Here is a 21,033-nt window from a genome sequence, read left to right on the forward strand (position 1 = left end):
ACGCCAAGGCACATAGCCTGAACGCAGATTTTGTAACGTCCAGCCAAGCTGTACAATAGAACGCAATTGTGACTGACCATGTTGTAATAACAGTAAGTCTTGCGATAATATATCGATTGCTGAAGACACAATGCTGTCCAATGAAAAAATTCTGGAGGACAGATTCATTAACCCATTGTCCACTACAGAAAGTGATTTTTCCAAATTAATACTGTAGTGTAGCTCCTATTTTCCCAATAGGCTCTGCGCATTGGAATAGTACCTACAGCAGTAAAGGCCTAGGCCAGACGTTAACTAGGTCTACTACTGTCGAAACTAGACTTAATTTTTGGGTTTGCCAGCTAAGCTCAGAGTTCGCTAGAAACTTTCTCGAATGTTCAAGGAAGGATTAACTCCCCTGATTAGACAAGAAGGGATTTAGTTTCTGACAACCATAGAACATGACAACTTTCCTCTCCCCTAATCAAGAGTCAATCTCGAGAGTCGTGTGAGCACAAGGCAATTATTTTACTCAGTCAGTACGTGCATTCTTAGTCTCATCAGAATGTAGAGAAAAGGAAGAGACGGGCGTGTTCAATAAAAGATGTTATTTATTGATCAGTCTCTTTTCTCGTACAAGAGAAATGGATCGATATTATTGCAATACTTATAGTTAAGTAAAGTGCATACATTAAAAGCAATAGTATAAAATAATACTGTAAAAACATTGATATGGTTTCTGAGCCATATGATGTTTAAAATGATTAAAATATATTTACATACACATATACATTTGACTAAACGTACTCAACTGGTGTTTCTAAATACGCCTACCCCGTGTACCTGACCTAAGTCTAATGCGTGGGCGGGAATAGAAAGTTACAGTTTAAGTTAAGTTTGTTTTTGCCAAGTGAATAACTAAAGAATTCTCTGTAAGGGGTTATTCAGTTCTGTACCTGGAATTTAGGATGAATGAGGAATGGTATCTCTTTCTCTGCTCTCGATATTCCAGGCTGCCTGCGAGGGCTACCCGGAAGCGCCGGTGCTGGGTCTCTCGGCTTGAGATAGCAGCGCGTCTCTCAGCGCGTCAGGAAGGCGGGGCTGCTGCCAGCGGGGTCTGCTTCTGCTCTCGGCTTCGGCAAGTATGGCTGCTCCGTCTTGTCACCACGCGTGTGTTTGCATAGGGCAAGGTCGGCAATATTTATACCTTAAAGGTGCCGGGATTGACGTAAGGATGGACATAGGTACGTCAATAAAGATGTCATACGACTTGCTCGTTAGCACATTCTTTACTAAAGTTCTCTGTGAAATCAAAACAATGGCCGCACTGATTATCCAGGTTGTCATAGGTTTGATTTGTTATGAGAACGTCGTATGCCTTATCAGGGGCTGGAGGAATGTCGCTTGTCTAATTAGATCTCAAGCGTTATGACCTAATCAGATAACACGTTCCTGTGCCGTAGTGTGACTGCGTCAGATAACGGTATCTGCATCATGGGGGATTTCTTGCCTCATGGGCTGACTGTTAGTTAACTAGCTAGGTAGTTTAACCAGAATAGGGTCAGGAATAGGGGGATCGATTCAGAACCTATAGAAATACACGACACCCACTCCACGCTAACTATGGTCATATCTACTAATCTATGCATAGTATAACATAGTACAACATACTATAGAGTATAGTGTATACCTTACCACCCCAAAATACATAAATGCATTTTGAAATTTTCAAATATACTGAAAAATTGCAGTCATATATATTGTATGCACTTAAGCTATGAATTAAATGCAAAATTAAACACGCATTGTTATGCATTATTGCTTTTTGGTATATGAGAAATACACATGAAATGGCTCTTAATATAGCTATACAGAAAGGAAGGTCGAGACCATTTCATCACATAATAAAATATTTGTGAACATACCAGCGGGCAGCTAAAGTCTATATAAAGTCTATAAAGTATCTAAAAATAGAAATCTTAGTTCTCTAGGAATAGTTTCTTACTTTAAGCAGAAGATCAGTGTCCCGGGGAAAAAATATATAGAAAAATATTTTAAGGGCTTGCTTTGTATAAAAAGTTGCTGTCCGTGAACTGGATTGTAATTGTTCATGTGACTTTATTTTTAATGTTGAAGGCCGAATTCAGGGAACGCCGTGTGCGAGTTTACCCAAAAGTCTCTATTTCTGTTCCGGAGAGAACATCATATCATTCAGGCTTTCGAAAAAACTGTCAACAGCTTCATGGGAAAGTTCCACTAAGTCGGAAATAGGGGTAACCATGCATTCATGCGCATGATTGTCTCCATTGACATTCTGATTTGCATTGCTGACAGAAGGTCGTACCTGTTCGATGCTGCTTTCATCTTGAACTTCACTACTCCTCAATCGTAGTGGTGAAGATTCCAGGAATGCCGTCATCAGAATTGGCAGCCTTTGAGGGCAGCACAAAGCGTGAACCTTGGTAGGAACCAACAGTGTATCTGCATCCACCGGCGCATCCGATTGTAGCGTCAGACAGGTGTCTAACACGCATTCTTCTCCGCATAGCAGACACCTTAGTACAGGTAAAACACACCTTTGCCACATTGGTCGAAATGATAGAAACCAAGTCATGTTTAGGTCTCTAAGCCGGGAGAGTCCCAAGATTTTTGATATCCGGTCCCGGTATCCAATGGCTAGGATCGTATCTTCCATTGTCGCGAGAGTTTGATCTGTGACATGGGTTGCCATAACGAAAAATAAGGACCAGGAATAGGATTCCTGCAATTAGTCCCAGGATCAGGGGAAGTCCGCCAAAAATCGAATGGACGAAATCTGGAAAAATACCCAGTATGGCTTTGAATGGTGTTAATGCCATCGAAAATACTGTCTTAAATACCTTTGAGACCCCTGTGGTATCAGAAATATTTAAGATTTCGCTTAGGATTTCCACGAAATGTACGGGGGAATTAGTTGATAATAATGTATGTATCTCTGCAGTCGTCCTTGCGACTTGTAGATCATACGTTTCTTTAGATGACGTGAGCCTTGTAGGCGTCTGAAGAAGCACTGTTTTCATTCTGCTTAAAGTATCTATTCGAATAGAAGTAATTTTCAAACTGGGCCATGCCCTTGCCTCCCTGTCTGGAAAGGAGCTGGGGAATAAAGAACGTCCACAGCACTTGACCTTCGCCGTCGTTGTGACGAGATAAGGAGTCCCGGGCATAAGATTACAACATCTGCGGTCTACAATAAGAATGTAACTCCCATTATAGAGTCTTTGAAAGAATGGTTCTATTTCAGTTGCAGGTGCGCCTTGCTGGTGACATGAAAGGTTGTATGAATTCCCTTCACAGGCTCCGTGCAAACTAATACCGTTACACAGAAGCGTGCCGCTTAGTGACATAGCACAATTGTTGCCACTAAGAAACACTTTCTGTCCTTTGTTACTGACACATGCATGTGAATAGGGCAGGTTCCAAGTTGTTTTAAGGTACCCCTTCCCCAATTTCTCGTACATGCCAGCCTGTATATATTTTTGGCAGTATTGAAACCTGAAGGTTGAGATTGGAATGTTTATGATTCCGTGGATTATCCATTCACTGACAGGTCGTTCTGACATTGTCATTGGTAATCTTTCTAGTTTTTCAATGCTCAAGATTGTATAATCAGCACCCTTCTGCGCCATACCGATTTGTCTATCAGTAAGGTTAAAGATTTGGAATAGTGACGTTGTGTTGATTAAACGCCAAGGCACATAGCCTGAACGCAGATTTTGTAACGTCCAGCCAAGCTGTACAATAGAGCGCAATTGTGACTGACCATGTTGTAATAACAGTAAGTCTTGCGATAATATATCGATTGCTGAAGACACAATGCTGTCCAATGAAAATATTCTGGAGGACAGAGTCATTAACCCATTGTCCACTACAGAAAGTGATTTTTCCAAATTGATACGGTCAATTTCCCGTATTCTTTCTGCTGTTTCAATTTGAGTAACCTTCCAGGCCTCATTGTATGCTGCATATACAGAGGCTGCTATGAAACGCTTTTGACGCTGTTTGCGTGGTCCCAGTATGAAATCACGCAAGTCAGCACCATCAGTAAGTAAAGTTAGGTGTTGCTTAATTTCAGGCAGTGTGGAAGTCTGTAGCCATTGAAGGCATAATTTGCCCACACTGTAGGTTGTTATTATCCCTGGGTGATGTCTTTGGGGATATCTAGGGTCTGGCCTGGTCATTTTGAAACCCTGTGTTTTATTCAGGAATCTATCTTGACAGTTATTTGTATCTGTGGGCCAGATCAACCATTGTTTCCAATCAGGATGTGTTCTGTTTTGGTTAAGTATATGGTTTATGTCTATTTCTTCATCTGTATCAGAGTTATTGCTAAACATTGTTGGCTTTGGGATAGACAGGTTATTTAAATCTTTGATTTTGGCTAAGCCAAGACAGGTGGTTTGTTGAACAGTGTCATTTAAAAATATCATTTGTTCTGGGATCATGCAGGCTCTAAACAAAGCTTCTAAACCCTGTACTTGCCATTCTTTTGTACCCCAAACACTTTTCAAATCAACATTTTTGTCCCAATAATCAAATCCAAAAGTATTCATTTTTTCAAAGAATGAATCTGAATATATCAATTTTGTGTTGGTTATCATGGTTTTCATCCCTGTCTTGTTTGACAATTTGTAATAAAATGTTTCAGCATTAGTTATGTTAAAACCTGAAAAATATGAATATTTGTCATAAACGGTTCTAGAGCTCCCTTTTGGAGGTGTAGCACAATGTTCCCATTGATTATAATTTAAAACATTTCTAGGTTGTGCAGATTTATGCAAGAAATGGTTACCATAATGGTTATAGCAATACATACTATCATAATTTGTAGAACCTTGCAAATAATCATGTTTTGTAAATTTAGCAGACATTACTAAGTCAGACATCATATTGTTTATACTTTCAAAGTCCCAATCATCAGCAAATGAGTTTGGTTTTGCAAAATCACTCAAAGAGATCTTGATTTGGTGTGGATATTTCAGGATCTCGACCGGACCATAAATTTCATAGTCAGTGTTGTCCCAGGCTACCCCACCAGGTATTGGAATTGCTGTGAAGTTGGCTGAAGAAAGTTCTGGAGAAAGTTCTCTTTTCTCGACGTGTGAAGATGTGTGTGGTTTGAGGACCAAGTTGATGTTCTGACTTGCTGTGTCCATTTTAGCATATTTTCCCTCAATGAAGCGTCCCAAAGTAAATACCATGATGAGCCAAAGTATGAGGATAAATGCACCAAAACCCACCCAAAATTCAATCCATGGAGAAACCAGATATGTTTCTTTCAGTTGTTTCAAAAGTTCCTTAGCTTTGTCTTTAAAGGATTTTGATGATGGCTGTGTTTTTTGTTCGCTGAAACCTTCAGAGGAATCATCGAAGTTGATGAAGTAACCAGATGCAGTTCTGTCAATTGTTCCAATTGGTTCAGGATTTTTGTTTCTTGCATTTTCACTTGGAACTTCATTGTAGATTGGTGTGTCTCTGCTAAATGTTTTTATTTGGGTTTTCAGAGGTCTTAGTTCTATTGCATTGTTGCATAGTCCTTGTTGTTCTTCTGTAGGCGTTTCGAATGTGATGAGCCTCTTTGATAGGACCTCTGTACTGGTAGCAAATCTTGGTGTTCTGCTACTTATTGGGAGTCCACTTGGCCTACTGTTTGTTATTGGCCACATGTTGTGGTTTTACCAGGTCGATGGATACAACTCGGTTCTCCTTTTTTCCAGCAAGTGGCGGTAGTACAACTGATCTTGTCCCGTTGACAGACAAGACAGGAACTGCTTTTCTGTAAGAAGGCCCAAATTCCTTCTTTACCGCGATCTTCTCCCTGACTAGATCCCCGACTTTTGGAATCCAGACAGGTCTTGCTGGGACAGGTGGTGATTCTTCAGTGGTCGTTGGCTGTTGTTTCAACTGTATGTTGCTCAGGTCTTTTCTTGTTTTGTTTAAGTCCTGCAAAATAGCCAAACGGTCTTTGACATCAAAGGTTTTTTCTATTACCACTGAAGTCTGACTATCAAGGTCAGAGATCAACATCCTAGTTCCGAATAATAATTCGTACGGACTGAATCCCTTCAGAGAATTTCTTGGCAAGTTATTTAGACTACGTTGGACACTTATTAGATGTTTGACCCACCCAGCTCCCGAACCTAATACCTTTGCCGTTATAGATTGCTTTATGTCACGGTTTTTTCTTTCAACAATTCCGTTCCCCTCAGGGTGAAATGGACAAGAGTACCGCAATTGCACGCCCATGTTGACCATGGCCTCCTTATAAGCCCGAGAGCTAAAAGCAGGACCATTGTCCGAATGCAGAATGCCAACTGCGTATGTGCCGATAAAGACCCGCAAATCTTTTATAACAGTTCTGGCGTCAGCGGTTCGCTGGGGCCACATCCATATGAATCTCGTGCATGAGTCCACTGCGACCAAGATATATTTATAGTTACCATCCCTTTGTAAGGGACCGCAGTGGTCTAGATAAACACATGCTAATGGTTTATCCGAGATTAGAAGGGGCGTCTGTGCTGGACGTCTCACAGTTGATACTTTCATTTTTTGACATATTTCACATGCTAGAACATAGTTCCTTGTTTGTCTTCTCATTTGTGGCCACCAGTATCTCTGTTTTAATAATGATACTGTGGCTGAGACGCCAGCATGGGTAGAAGCAAGCCCTTCGTGTGCCGCTATTATTAGTCCTAATCTGTGTTCCATGTTTGGAATTGCCCTATCCCCCACTCCAGGGATTTGAGCAAAAGGAACATTGTTTTCATCAGTTATGTATGAGTATTTTACTGGAAAGCCTTTAGGGAGTGGTTCTATTGAATCCTTTTCTGAAGCGCTGACAGCTTGTAATATTTCGCTGTCTATTTTTGTTTTTGACCGGGTGACGGCCGCTACGGAAGCCGTTTGCACAGCTGCCTTCGCGGCCTCATCAGCCAATGAATTCCCTGCAACGTGAACGCCATCACGTTGATGACTCAGTGTATGTATCACGTGAGTCTTTGGTAGTTCTTTTTGTAAAAGAGCTACTTGTTCCCAGAGCATTTTATGCTTGATTGTGCCACCTTTCGCATCCTTGAAACCGTTCTGAAGCCAGATCTGCAAGTATTCATTATAAGACTGAACGCAATAATACGAATCGCACACTATAAGTGTGGGGAATTCTCGATCGGTATTTTCAAGCGCCATCTTGAATGCTAGTAGTTCAGCTCGCTGAGCTGTGCAATCTCCTAGAGATTGTGTTTTAGTGAGGGTTGGTTTAAATTTCCCTTCGTGCCAACGACCTTTAACAATCGCGCACGCAGCACTGTAAGCTTGTTTACCCCCTACTGCGGGTTGTGCTGATCCGTCTGTATATATTATACAGCCGTATTGGTCTAGAGGCAGAATTTCGGTCGGCGGAGGACATTCAAATTCATATTGGAGAAATTCTTGTGTTTTTAAGTAAGGATCAAATTCGTACACCACGTCTGTTGCAGCAAGAGAGTTAGCCCATTGTATCCATCTCGGATGGAGTGCTTTAGCATTTGGAATGCTTGCCTTTGTTACCGCCTCTAAGGCTGGTATTGGTGTCACGATTATTATTCGTTTACCTTGTGCCAGGGCTCGTTCTTTTGCTATAGCTGTCTGTGTTGCTGTAAGAATTTTTTCCGTTGGGCTAAATTTCATTTCAGCCTTAGTGTACAAGTGTGATTTGAATGCAATTGGTACCTTTTCTCCCTCATTAGAGGTCAGGTATGTGAATCCGCATCTCCCTGGGATGACTCGGATCACAAGGTTGCGTGTATTATCACGGGTTTCTAATTTTGTCTTAATTAGCATGTCTGTTTGTAAGGATCTCAAAATTTCTGTGTGTGTTTGAGTCCAACTGGATCTTTTAAAGTCTGGTTTAATTAGATCGTAAAGGGGTTTCACCCTTTCTGCGTAATTTGCAATGTATGTTCTTCCAAAATTTAGGAAGCCTAAAATTGACTGTAGGTTTTTTAGTGTTTTAGGAGCTTGGATAACGGCACATTTCTCTAGGAAATTGTCTGCCAGGCTTTTGCCTTCACTTGATAGCTCATATCCTAAGAATAGGACCGTCAGATGGGCAATTCTGGACTTTTTGAAGTTGAATTTGTAACCCTCTGCAGCGAAACCAAGTATTATGGTGTTCACTCTTTTCAAGTGAGTCTCCAAGTCATCATCTGTTAAGTAAATGTCATCGACATAAGATAATGCTTCATCATCATATAGTTGTAGTAATTCTGTTACTCTCGCTGAGAATACCCCCGGGCTGTTCTTGTACCCCTGGGCTAACCGACAGAATTGCTTTTGAGTGCCATTTACTGAGAATGCAGTTAAATATCTGCTCTCTGGTGCTATGTTTTGACAAAAGAATCCATTGGAGATGTCCAAGGTTGTTTTGTATTTTTTGCGCACTATGTTATTCATTAGTGCAGCACTGTGTGAGTTTTGCACTGCAAAAGTTTTGCAACATGTGTTAAGGTGTCGGTAATCCAAAACTAGACGGTATGAATTGTCTGGTTTGGAGACCGGAAACAAAGGATTGTTCATTTGTGAGGTGCAAGTTTCAATCACCCCCTGGTATTCTAGCTGATCTAGTATTTCATTTACTTGTTTTTTAGCTTCTTGCTTAATTGGGTACTGCCTTTGTGCAGTTGGTTGTGATTTTAACTGGACTTTGTGAGGAGGAGAATCCTCATCCCATCCTACATGATTTTTATATAAAGCAGGTGCTAAGGCCACTGCCCACTTTCTAGCAAGTGTATATTTTTTATGAATCGGTATTTGATTCGAGAAGGCAGGCATAATTACTTCTTCGCCATGAGGGCACTCCCTGACAAACTCTGGTGGCCAGTCTTTTTCAGCTAGAAGGATGTCATAGCCTTTGGAGAGGTTATCCCAAAATAGTCCCCTAATTTTCCTAGTCTTATCTCCCTCTATACGTAATGTTATCTCGTATATTTTGTGGGGCTTGCTAACTCTGGTATCTGCAGTTTCCACTTGAAGGTATTCATTCGTGTCCACTGTCTCCAGATGATTCATAAGGACTTTGCGAGCTATGCTCACCTCTGCTGCGCTGTCTAGCATTGTCTGAGCCCACTCTCCGTTTTTCAGTTGTGTCCTCAGTATTCTCGGCATTGTTAACTACCTTGATACTGGCTACCTTCTATTTTGGAAATTGTAATTTCTTTTTCAGTTGAGCAGGTTCCTTGTCTTTGGACTTGGCGTGCTCTTCTGATCGTCCTCTTCTTTCCGATTTCTGCGAGGAATTCTGAAAAGATTGAGAGGGACGTGTATCAATGTCTTGATATCTATCAGGTTTTTTAATATTATCCCTATTTCTAAGGTTATATCTATTCCCAGAGGGGTCACTCTGGGGTGACCTTTGTCTCGGGTTTGGAGATTTCTCTCTTCGCCTAGGAGACCTTCCTCTGGACTGGAATTTCTTTTCTTTAGGATTGGATTGTTTGTTCCCATCCCAGTTCTTTTTTGGTGAATTATTATTATTAAAAAATATTTTTTCTGGACTTGTAGTCAGTTGCGGTTTTACTGGTATTCCACCTAGACTATCTCTGCCTAGTTCTTCATAGGATTTTTCTATGATTCTGGCAATTTCAGCTGGTTGGTCTGCTTTTTCTGTCTCTTTTAACCTCTGGCGGATCGCCACGTTTGCTGCTTCACCTTTTATGTTGGCTAATAATATAGCCGAGACCTGCTTGAAGTCTTTCAGTAATTTCATACCAAGAGTTAAAGCAGGTTCTGGACCGTATTCATCTTGAATTTGTTTTAGCACATCTGGTATTACCGAAATGGATGGAACACCGTGCGTTTTTGTGTAGATGGAAGCAAAGACTGTACCCCAAGTGTCACAGTCCTCAATGTGTGGTGCGATTCCCATTGGGAGACATATAGTCAGAATCCTGTGTTTTTCTAATGGGGTGGTGTCAGGAAACACCGCCTCTATTTGGGTAATTTTCTGCGCCAACCAGAATGGTATTTGTTCCCGTTTAGCTGGAACTTTACCTAGGCAGGATTGGATGTTCTGTGGTGTAATTTTATTTGTGTTCCCCTGGTGAGGGGTCAGCTGTGGAAGTTTAATCGCTGGCTGAATTGTTGAAGTCCGCATTACATACTGAACTAATTGTCTGTGAATTTTTAGTAGTTGTTTTAGCTGTATTAACAGCTCTGCTGCAGGCATTCTTTCGATGTCTGGATGTGGTGTGTATCCGGCTAGGACCGGCCACGTTGCTCCTGGTCTTCCTAAAGGACCGAGCCTTGTAATGTGATTGTTATGTATTAGGGCGCCATCAAATAAGAGCAAATGCTCTTGGAATTTGAGTGGTACTTCCACCTCCTCGAAAGGAGTGTAAATGTCAGGAGGTTCCTCTACTTTGTAATAGTGGAAGTACTTTGTTACAGCATTTGCTGCTGGAAAATGTATCCATGTATAGTATACCTCTGTCTGCCGATATTCGTGTGCCTCAATTACGAATATGACTGTGCCACCTCTAGGTGTCAGTCCATTTTCTATAAGTTTTAAGGTTATAGATCTCCTTTTGGCGACCTGGATGAGTATTATATCCGGGTCTGCTGTTTGCATGGTAGCATCAGCATCTGCTATTTCAGTAGCTAATCTAATTGCCTCTCTTTCTCCATCACTGTCTCCCATTTTACTGACAGGATGGTATTATTTTTATTTGCAGATCAGGTTTCTTTATGGAAACAGAGATTAGATGCACAATATTGGGCGCCATGTAGTGTAGCTCCTATTTTCCCAATAGGCTCTGCGCATTGGAATAGTACCTACAGCAGTAAAGGCCTAGGCCAGACGTTAACTAGGTCTACTACTGTCGAAACTAGACTTAATTTTTGGGTTTGCCAGCTAAGCTCAGAGTTCGCTAGAAACTTTCTCGAATGTTCAAGGAAGGATTAACTCCCCTGATTAGACAAGAAGGGATTTAGTTTCTGACAACCATAGAACATGACAACTTTGCTCTCCCCTAATCAAGAGTCAATCTCGAGAGTCGTGTGAGCACAAGGCAATTATTTTACTCAGTCAGTACGTGCATTCTTAGTCTCATCAGAATGTAGAGAAAAGGAAGAGACGGGCGTGTTCAATAAAAGATGTTATTTATTGATCAGTCTCTTTTCTCGTACAAGAGAAATGGATCGATATTATTGCAATACTTATAGTTAAGTAAAGTGCATACATTAAAAGCAATAGTATAAAATAATACTGTAAAAACATTGATATGGTTTCTGAGCCATATGATGTTTAAAATGATTAAAATATATTTACATACACATATACATTTGACTAAACGTACTCAACTGGTGTTTCTAAATACGCCTACCCCGTGTACCTGACCTAAGTCTAATGCGTGGGCGGGAATAGAAAGTTACAGTTTAAGTTAAGTTTGTTTTTGCCAAGTGAATAACTAAAGAATTCTCTGTGAGGGGTTATTCAGTTCTGTACCTGGAATTTAGGATGAATGAGGAATGGTATCTCTTTCTCTGCTCTCGATATTCCAGGCTGCCTGCGAGGGCTACCCGGAAGCGCCGGTGCTGGGTCTCTCGGCTTGAGATAGCAGCGCGTCTCTCAGCGCGTCAGGAAGGCGGGGCTGCTGCCAGCGGGGTCTGCTTCTGCTCTCGGCTTCGGCAAGTATGGCTGCTCCGTCTTGTCACCACGCGTGTGTTTGCATAGGGCAAGGTCGGCAATATTTATACCTTAAAGGTGCCGGGATTGACGTAAGGATGGACATAGGTACGTCAATAAAGATGTCATACGACTTGCTCGTTAGCACATTCTTTACTAAAGTTCTCTGTGAAATCAAAACAATGGCCGCACGGATTATCCAGGTTGTCATAGGTTTGATTTGTTATGAGAACGTCGTATGCCTTATCAGGGGCTGGAGGAATGTCGCTTGTCTAATTAGATCTCAAGCGTTATGACCTAATCAGATAACACGTTCCTGTGCCGTAGTGTGACTGCGTCAGATAACGGTATCTGCATCATGGGGGATTTCTTGCCTCATGGGCTGACTGTTAGTTAACTAGCTAGGTAGTTTAACCAGAATAGGGTCAGGAATAGGGGGATCGATTCAGAACCTATAGAAATACACGACAATACGGTCAATTTCCCGTATTCTCTCTGCTGTTTCAATTTGATTTTTCCTTCCAGGCCTCATTGTATGCTGCATATACAGAGGCTGCTATGAAACGCTTTTGACGCTGTTTGCGTGGTCCCATTATGAAATCACGCAAGTCAGCACCATCAGTAAGTAAAGTTAGGTGTTGCTTAATTTCAGGCAGTGTGGAAGTTTGTAGCCACTGAAGGCATAATTTGCCCACACTGTAGGTTGTTATTATCCCTGGGTGATGTCTTTGGGGATATCTAGGGTCTGGCCTGGTCATTTTGAACCCCTGTGTTTTATTCAGGAATCTGTCTTGACAGTTATTTGTATCTGTGGGCCAGATTAACCATTGTTTCCAATCAGGATGTGTTCTGTTTTGGTTTAATATATGGTTTACGTCTATCTCTTCATCCGTATTAGAGCTATTGCTAAACATTGTTGGCTTTGGAATAGACGGTTTATTTAAATCTTTGATTTTGGCTAGGCCAAGACAGGTGGTTTGTTGAACAGTGTCATTTAAAAATATCATTTGTTCTGGGATCATGCAAGCTCTAAACAAAGCTTCTAAACCCTGTACTTGCCATTCTTTTGTACCCCAAACACTTTTCAAATCAACATTTTTGTCCCAATAATTAAATCCTAAAGTATTCATTTCTTCGAAGAATGAATCTGAATATATCAACTTTGTGTTGGTTATCATGGTTTTCATCCCTGTCTTGTTTGACAATTTAAAATAAAATGTTTCAGCATTACTTGTGTTAAAACCTGAAAAATATGAATATTTGTCGTAAACGGTTCTTGAGCTCCCTTTCGGAGGTGTTGCACAATGTTCCCATTGATTATAATTTAAAACATTTCTAGGTTGTGCAGATTTATGTAAAAAATGGTTACCATAGTGGTTATAGCAATACATACTATCATAATTTGTAGAACCTTGCAAATAATCATGTTTTGTAAATTTAGCAGACATTACTAAGTCAGACATCATGTTATTAATGCTTTCGAAGTCCCAATCATCAGCAAATGAGTTTGGTTTTGCAAAGTCACTCAAGGAGATCTTGATTTGGTGTGGATATTTCAGGATCTCGACCGGACCATAAATTTCATAGTCAGTGTTGTCCCAGGCTACCCCACCAGGTATAGGATTGGCTGTGAAGTTGGCTGAAGAAAGTTCTCTTTTCTCGACGTGTGAAGATGTGTGTGGTTTGAGGACCAAGTTGATGTTCTGACTTGCTGTGTCCATTTTAGCATATTTTCCCTCAATGAAGCGTCCCAAAGTTAATACCATGATGAGCCAAAGTATGAGGATAAATGCACCAAAACCCACCCAAAATTCAATCCATGGAGAAATCAGATATGTTTCTTTCAGTTGGTTCAAAAGTTCCTTAGCTTTGTCTTTAAAGGATTTTGATGATGGCTGTGTCTTTGATTCACTGAGGCTTTCAGAGGAATCATCGAAGTTGATGAAGTAGCCGGATGCAGTTCTGTCAATTGTTCCAATTGTTTCAGGATTTTTGTTTCTTGAATTGTCACCTGGTACTTCATTATAGATTGGTGTGTCTCTGCTAAATGTTTTTATTTGGGTTTTCAGAGGTCTGAGTTCTATTGCATTGTTGCATAGTCCTTGTTGTTCTTCTGTAGGCGTTTCGAATGTGATGAGCCTCTTTGTTAGGACCTCTGTACTGGTAGCAAACCTTGGTGTTCTGCTACTTATTGGGAGTCCACTTGGCCTACTGTTTGTTATCGGCCACATGTTGTGGTTTTACCAGGTCGATGGATACAACTCGGTTCTCCTTTTTACCAGCAAGTGGCGGTAGTACAACTGATCTTGTCCCGTTGACAGACAAGACAGGAACTGCTTTTCTGTAAGAAGGCCCAAATTCCTTCTTTACCGCGATCTTCTCCCTGACTAGATCCCCGACTTTTGGAATCCAGACAGGTCTTGGTGGGACAGGTGGTGATTCTTCAGTGGTTGTTGGCTGTTGTTTCAACTGTATGTTGCTCAGGTCTTTTCTTGTTTTGTTTAAGTCCTGCAAAATAGCCAAACGGTCTTTGACATCAAAGCTTTTTTCTTTAACCACTGAAGTCTGACTGTCGAGGTCAGAGATGATCATTCTAGTTCCAAATAATAATTCGTACGGACTGAATCCCTTCAGAGAATTTCTTGGCAAGTTATTTAGACTACGTTGGACACTTATTAGATGTTTGACCCACCCAGCTCCCGAACCTAATATCCTTTCCATTATAGATTGCTTTCTGCCTTGGTTTTTTCTTTACACCATCCCGTACCCTCAGGAAGGAAGTGAGAAGATTCCCGCTGGACTGTGCTCATTCGGCCATGTTTCCCCCCAGGCTGGTGGGCTTGAGTGAAAACAATGGTCGAACGTAGCATGCTCTTAGCGTATATGCCATTTAGACTCGCAAATCTTTGTATAACAGTCCGGACGTCAGCCGAGTGCTGGTGATCTACATTATAAGTGGAAACTAGCCTGTATATGTTAATCGCAAGCCCTGCTTTTTATTGGTCATATTATCTGCCTTGATACGACGAGGTATTAAACTGTTTCTCTCCCCACTGCGATCTCTGTTGCAGTTTGGGCAGTTTTTTACAAACATGGTGTAATGCAGGCTCATGCCTGGCCACCAGTACCGTGATTGTAATTCTTCCAGAGAATCTTTCAGTTTGAGGTGTCTGAGACCCTCGCCCATATGTGCGTCTGCGATTAACAAGCTTCTCCTGTCCATGTTTGGAATCATTCTATCCCCCACTCCAGGGATTCGAGCAAAAGGGACGGAGTTTGCATCGATTATGTATGTATAATTGAGTGGATAGTTGATCGGTAACGCTGAGCAGTCGCCTTTTGATGACGTTTTCACCGCCAGCACTGTTTCACCGTCAATGTATTTTAATGTACGCTTTTTTCGAACTACGGGAGCCGATTTAGTGGCTGCCGCTGCGGCTGTTTCAGCCAATGAATTCCCTACAACGTGAACGCCATCACGCTGATGACTCAGTGAGTGTATCACGTGAGTCCTTGGTAGTTCTTTTTGTAAAAGAGCTATTTGTTCCCAGAGCAATTTCTGCTTTATTGGTGCATCTGTGTCATCTTTGTAACCGTTCTGAATCCATGTCTGCAAATCCTTGTTATATGCTTTGACGCAGTAATATGAATCTGACACTATAAGTGTCGGGAATTCGCGATCCGCATTATCTAGCGCCATTTTTAATGCTATTATTTCAGTTTGTAGTTCTGAATTAGTTTCTACTGAGTGTGATTTTGTTAATAGAGGTCTTAGTTTACCTCCGCGCCACACTTCTTTTGTAATCTCACATGTGGGGTTGTATGCATGTTCTCCCCAAACGGAGGGTTGAGCATGTCCGTCTGTATAGATTACACAGGCGTAATGTCGTAGAGGCAGAATGTCGATTGGCAGAGGATACGTCTTTTCATATTTTAGATTTTTTAATTCTTCTAGTTCTGGATCAAAGTAGTAGTATACTTTGTCCGTTGTGATTGAATTCACCCATTGTATCCATTCCGGATTCAATGTTGTTGTTGGTAAATTACACGGTGTTGTTAGTGCCTCAAAGGCTGATTCTGCTGTTCTGACTGTGATATTTCTACCGTCAGCTATCTCTTTTTCTCTAGCTATTGCGGTTTGAACTGCACGAATGATTTTTTCTGTATTACTGAATTTCTGTTCAGCTTCTGTGTACAAGTGTGATTTGAATGCAATTGGTACCTTTTCTCCCTCATTAGAGGTTAGGTATGTGAATCCGCATCTCCCTGGGATGACTCGAATCACAAGATTGCGTGTGTTATCACGTGTTTCTAATTTTGTTTTAATTAGCATGTCTGTTTGTAAGGATCTCAAAATTTCTGTGTGTGTTTGAGTCCAATTGGATCTTTTAAAGTCTGGTTTAATTAGATCATAAAGGGGTTTGACCCTTTCTGCGTAATTTGCAATGTATGTTCTTCCGAAATTTAGGAAGCCTAGAATTGACTGTAGGTTTTTTAGTGTTTTAGGAGCTTGGATTACGGCACATTTCTCTAGGAAATTGTCAGCCAGGCTTTTGCCTTCACTTGATAACTCATATCCTAAGAATAGGACTGTCAGATGGGCAATTATGGATTTTTTAAAGTTGAATTTGTAACCCTCTGCTGCGAACCCAAGTATTATGGTGTTCACTCTTTTCAAGTGAGTATCCAAGTCATCGTCTGTTAAGTAAATGTCATCGACATAAGATAATGCTTCATCATCATATAGTTGTAGTAATTCTGTTACTCTCGCTGAGAATACCCCCGGGCTGTTCTTGTACCCCTGGGCTAACCGACAGAATTGCTTTTGAGTGCCATTTACTGAGAATGCAGTTAAATATCTGCTCTCTGGTGCTATGTTTTGACAAAAGAATCCATTGGAGATGTCCAAGGTTGTTTTGTATTTTTTGCGTACTATGTTATTCATTAGTGCAGCACTGTGTGAGTTTTGCACTGCAAAGGTTTTGCAACATGTGTTAAGGTGTCAGTAATCCAAAACTAGACGATATGAATTGTCTGGTTTGGAGACCGGAAACAAAGGATTGTTCATTTGTGAGGTGCAAGTTTCAATCACCCCCTGGTATTCTAGCTGATCTAGTATTTCATTTACCTGTTTTTTAGCTTCTTGCTTAATTGGGTACTGCCTTTGTGCAGTAGGTTGTGATTTTAACTGGATTTTGTGAGGAGGAGAATCCTCATCCCATCCTACATGATTTTTATATAAAGCAGGTGCTAAGGCCACTGCCCACTTTCTAGCAAGTGTGTATTTTTTATGAATCGGGATTTGATTCGAGAAGGCAGGCATAATTACTTCTTCGCCATGAGGGCACTCCCTGACAAACTCTGGTGGCCAGTCTTTTTCAGCTAGAAGGATGTCATAACCCTTGGAAAGGTTATCCCAAAATAGTCCCCTTATTTTCCTAGTCTTATCTCCCTCTATACGTAATGTTATCTCGTATATCTTGTGGGGTTTGATAACTCTGGTGTCTGCAGTTTCCACTTGAAGATATTCATTCGTGTCCACTGTCTCCAGATGATTCATAAGGACTTTGCGAGCTATGCTCACTTCTGCTGCGCTGTCTAGCATTGTCTGAGCCCACTCTCCGTTTTTCAGTTGTGTCCTCAGTATTCTCGGCATTGTTAACTACCTTGATACTGGCTACCTTCTTTTTTGGAAATTGTAATTTCTTTTTTTGTTGAGCAGGTTCCTTGTCTTTGGACTTGGCGTGCTCTTCTCTTTGTTCTGATCGTCCTCTTCTTTCCGATTTCTGCGAGGAAGTCTGAAAAGATTGAGAGGGACGTGTATCAATGTCTTGATATCTATCAGGTTTTTTAATATTATCCCTATTTCTAAGGTTATATCTTTTCCCAGAGGGGTCACTCTGGGGTGACCTGTGTCTCTGGTTCGGAGATTTCTCCCTTCGCCTACGAGACCTTCCTCGGGACTGGAATTTCTTTTCTTTTGGATTGGATTGTTTGTTTCCATCCCAGTTCTTTTTTGGTGAATTATTATTAAAAAATATTTTTTCTGGACTTTCAGTCAGTTGCGGTTTTACTGGTATTCCACCTAAACTATCTCTACCTAGTTCTTCATAGGATTTTTCTAGGATTCTGGCAATTTCAGCTGGTTGGTCTGCTATATCTGTCTCTTTTAACCTCTGGCGGATCGCCACGTTTGCTGCTTCACCTTTTATATTGGCTAATAATATAGCCGAGACCTGCTTGAAGTCTTTCAGTAATTTCATACCAAGAGTTAAAGCTGGTTCTGGACCGTATTCATCTTGAATTTGTTTTAGCACATCTGGTATTACCGAAATGGATGGAACACCGTGCGTTTTTGTGTAGATTGAAGCAAAGACTGTACCCCAAGTGTCACAGTCTTCTATGTGTGGTGTGATTCCCATTGGGAGACATATAGTCAGAATCCTGTGTTTTTCTAGCGGGGTGGTGTCAGGAAACACCGCCTCTATTTGGGTGATTTTCTGTGCCAACCAGAATGGTATCTGTTCCCGTTTAGCCGGAACTTTACCTAGGCAGGATTGGATGTTCTGTGGTGTGATTTTATTTGTGTTCCCCTGGTGAGGGGTCAGCTGTGGAAGTTTAATCGCTGGCTGAATTGTTGAAGTCCGCATTACATACTGGACTAATTGTCTATGAATTTTTAGTAATTGTTTTAGCTGTATTAACAGCTCTCCTGTAGACATTCCTTCGATGTCTGGGTGTGGTGTGTATCCGGCTAAGACCGGCCACGTTGCTCCTGGTCTACCTAAAGGACCGAGCCTGGTGATGTGATTATTTTGTATTAGGGCGCCATCAAATAAGAGCAAATGCTCTTGGAATTTGAGTGGTACTTCCACCTCCTCGAAAGGAGTGTAAATGTCGGGTGGAACCTCTATTTTGTAATAGTGGAAGTACTTTGTTACAGCATTTGCTGCTGGAAAATGTATCCATGTATAGTATACCTCTGTCTGCCGATATTCGTGTGCCTCAATTACGAATATGACTGTGCCACCTCTAGGTGTCAGTCCATTTTCTATAAGTTTTAAGGTTAAAGATTTCCTTTTGGCGACCGGGATGAGTATTATATCCCCGTCCGCATCTAGTGCTGCAGTATCAGCTGCTACTATTTCAGCTGCTAATCTAACTGCCTCTCTTTCTTCATCACTGTCTCCCATTTTACCGACAGGATGGTATTATGTTTGTTTGCAGATCAGGTTTCTTATGGAACAAAGATTAGATGCACAATATTTTGGAACAGTGTATCCTTCAACGTTGACTAAACCAAGAACCTTACATAGGAGTTCCCTCCTGCGAGGTTTTGGAGGATATTACCTTTCACCCACTCCAGACGTCTTTGGAGTATTTGGGAAAAGGGGTCTGAGTGAGAAAGCACGACTGAGTTACTCTAAATGTCTTACGTTAGTTTTATCGCCCTTTCCAAACGCGTTGGGCGCCATGTAGTGTAGTTCCTATCTTCCCAATAGGCTCTGCGCATTGGAATAATACCTACAGCAGTAAAGGCCTAGGCCAGACGTTAACTAGGTCTACTACTGTCGATACTAGACTTAAGTTTTGGGTTTGCCAGCGTAGCTCAGAGTTCGCTAGAAACTTTCTCGAATGTTCAGGAAAGAATTAACTCCCCTGATTAGACAAGAAGGGATTTAGTTTCTGACAACCATAGAACATGACAACTTTGCTCTCCCCTAATCAAGAGTGTATCTCCAGAGTCGTGTGAGCACAAGGCAATTATTTTACTCAGTCAGTACGTGCATTCTTAGTCTCATCAGATTGTAGAGAAAAGGAAGAGACGGGCGTGTTCAATAAAAGGTGTTATTTATTGATCAGTCTCTTTTCTCGTACAAAAGAAATGGATCGATATTATTGCAATACTTATAGTTAAGTAAAGTGCATACATTAAAAGCAATAGTATAAAATAATACTGTAAAAACATTGATATGGTTTCTGAGCCATATGATGTTTAAAATGATTAAAATATATTTACATACACATATACATTTGACTAAACGTACTCAACTGGTGTTTCTAAATACGCCTACCCCGTGTACCTGACCTAAGTCTAATGCGTGGGCGGGAATAGAAAGTTACAGTTTAAGTTAAGTTTGTTTTTGCCAAGTGAATAACTAAAGAATTCTCTGTGAGGGGTTATTCAGTTCTGTACCTGGAAGTTAGGATGAATGAGGAATGGTATCTCTTTCTCTGGTCTCGATATTCCAGGCTGCCTGCGAGGGCTGCCCGAAAGCGCCGGTGCTGGGTCTCTCGGTAGGAGATAGCAGCGCGTCTCTCAGCGCGTCAGGAAGGCGGGGCTGCTGCCAGCGGGGTCTGCTCTGCTTCTGGGCTTCGGCAAGTATGGCTGCTCCGTCTCGTCACCACGCGTGTGTTTGCATAGGGCAAGATCGGCAATATTTATACATTAAAGGTGCCGAGATTGACGTAAGGATGGACATAGATACGTCAATAAAGATGTCATACGACTTGCTCGTTAGCACATTCTTTTACTGAAGTTCTCTGTGAAATCAAAACAATGGCCGCACGGATTTTCCAGGTTGTCATAGGTTTGATTTGTTATGAGAACGTCTTATGCCTTATCAGGGGCTGGAGGAATGTCGCTTGTCTAATTAGATCTCAAGCGTTATGACTTAATCAGATAACACGTTCCTGTGCCGTAGTGTGACTGCGTCAGATAACGGTATCTGCATCATGGGGGCTTTTCTTGCCTCATGGGCTGACTGTTAGTTAACTTGATAGTTAGTTTAACCAGAATAGGGTCAGGAATAGGGGGATTGATTCAGAACCTATAGGAATACATGACACCTCACCCTGACAAGGATTGTGGTTGCTGCTTGACTGGGCTCATACCCCAGTCAACCAGCAACCCAATTTCTCACAACCTCTAAATGTGCAGGATGCTATATTCTCATGTTTAGCTAGGAGTAGAACAGTATGCATGTTAGGGTGTGTCTTGGTGTGCTGCACGAAGTGCAGTGTATTTGAGTGTACTTGTTTGTGTGTAGTATGTTTGGTGTTGTCTGGGTGTACAGATTGGAGTACAATATATATCTTAGGTTGCACAGTGGGGAATATATTGCGTGGGCCTGTCTAGATGTGATAGGTTGGATGCTATTTGTTTTTGTGGCTCTGACTAAGCTGGGCCTTATTATGAGTTTGGCGGTCCGACCGCCTGAACACTGAGGCTGCCAAAAGACCTTAGTGGCAGGGATTTTGCAGCTTTGGTGGTTACTTTTCAATATGTATCAATGCCTGTGTGAGCATTTCAACTGCATATGTGTCAGATGTACACATATGCATAATACATGCGG

Source organism: Lissotriton helveticus, chromosome 8 (genome assembly GCF_964261635.1).
Source record: "Lissotriton helveticus chromosome 8, aLisHel1.1, whole genome shotgun sequence".
NCBI classification, from domain to species: Eukaryota; Metazoa; Chordata; class Amphibia; order Caudata; family Salamandridae; genus Lissotriton; species Lissotriton helveticus.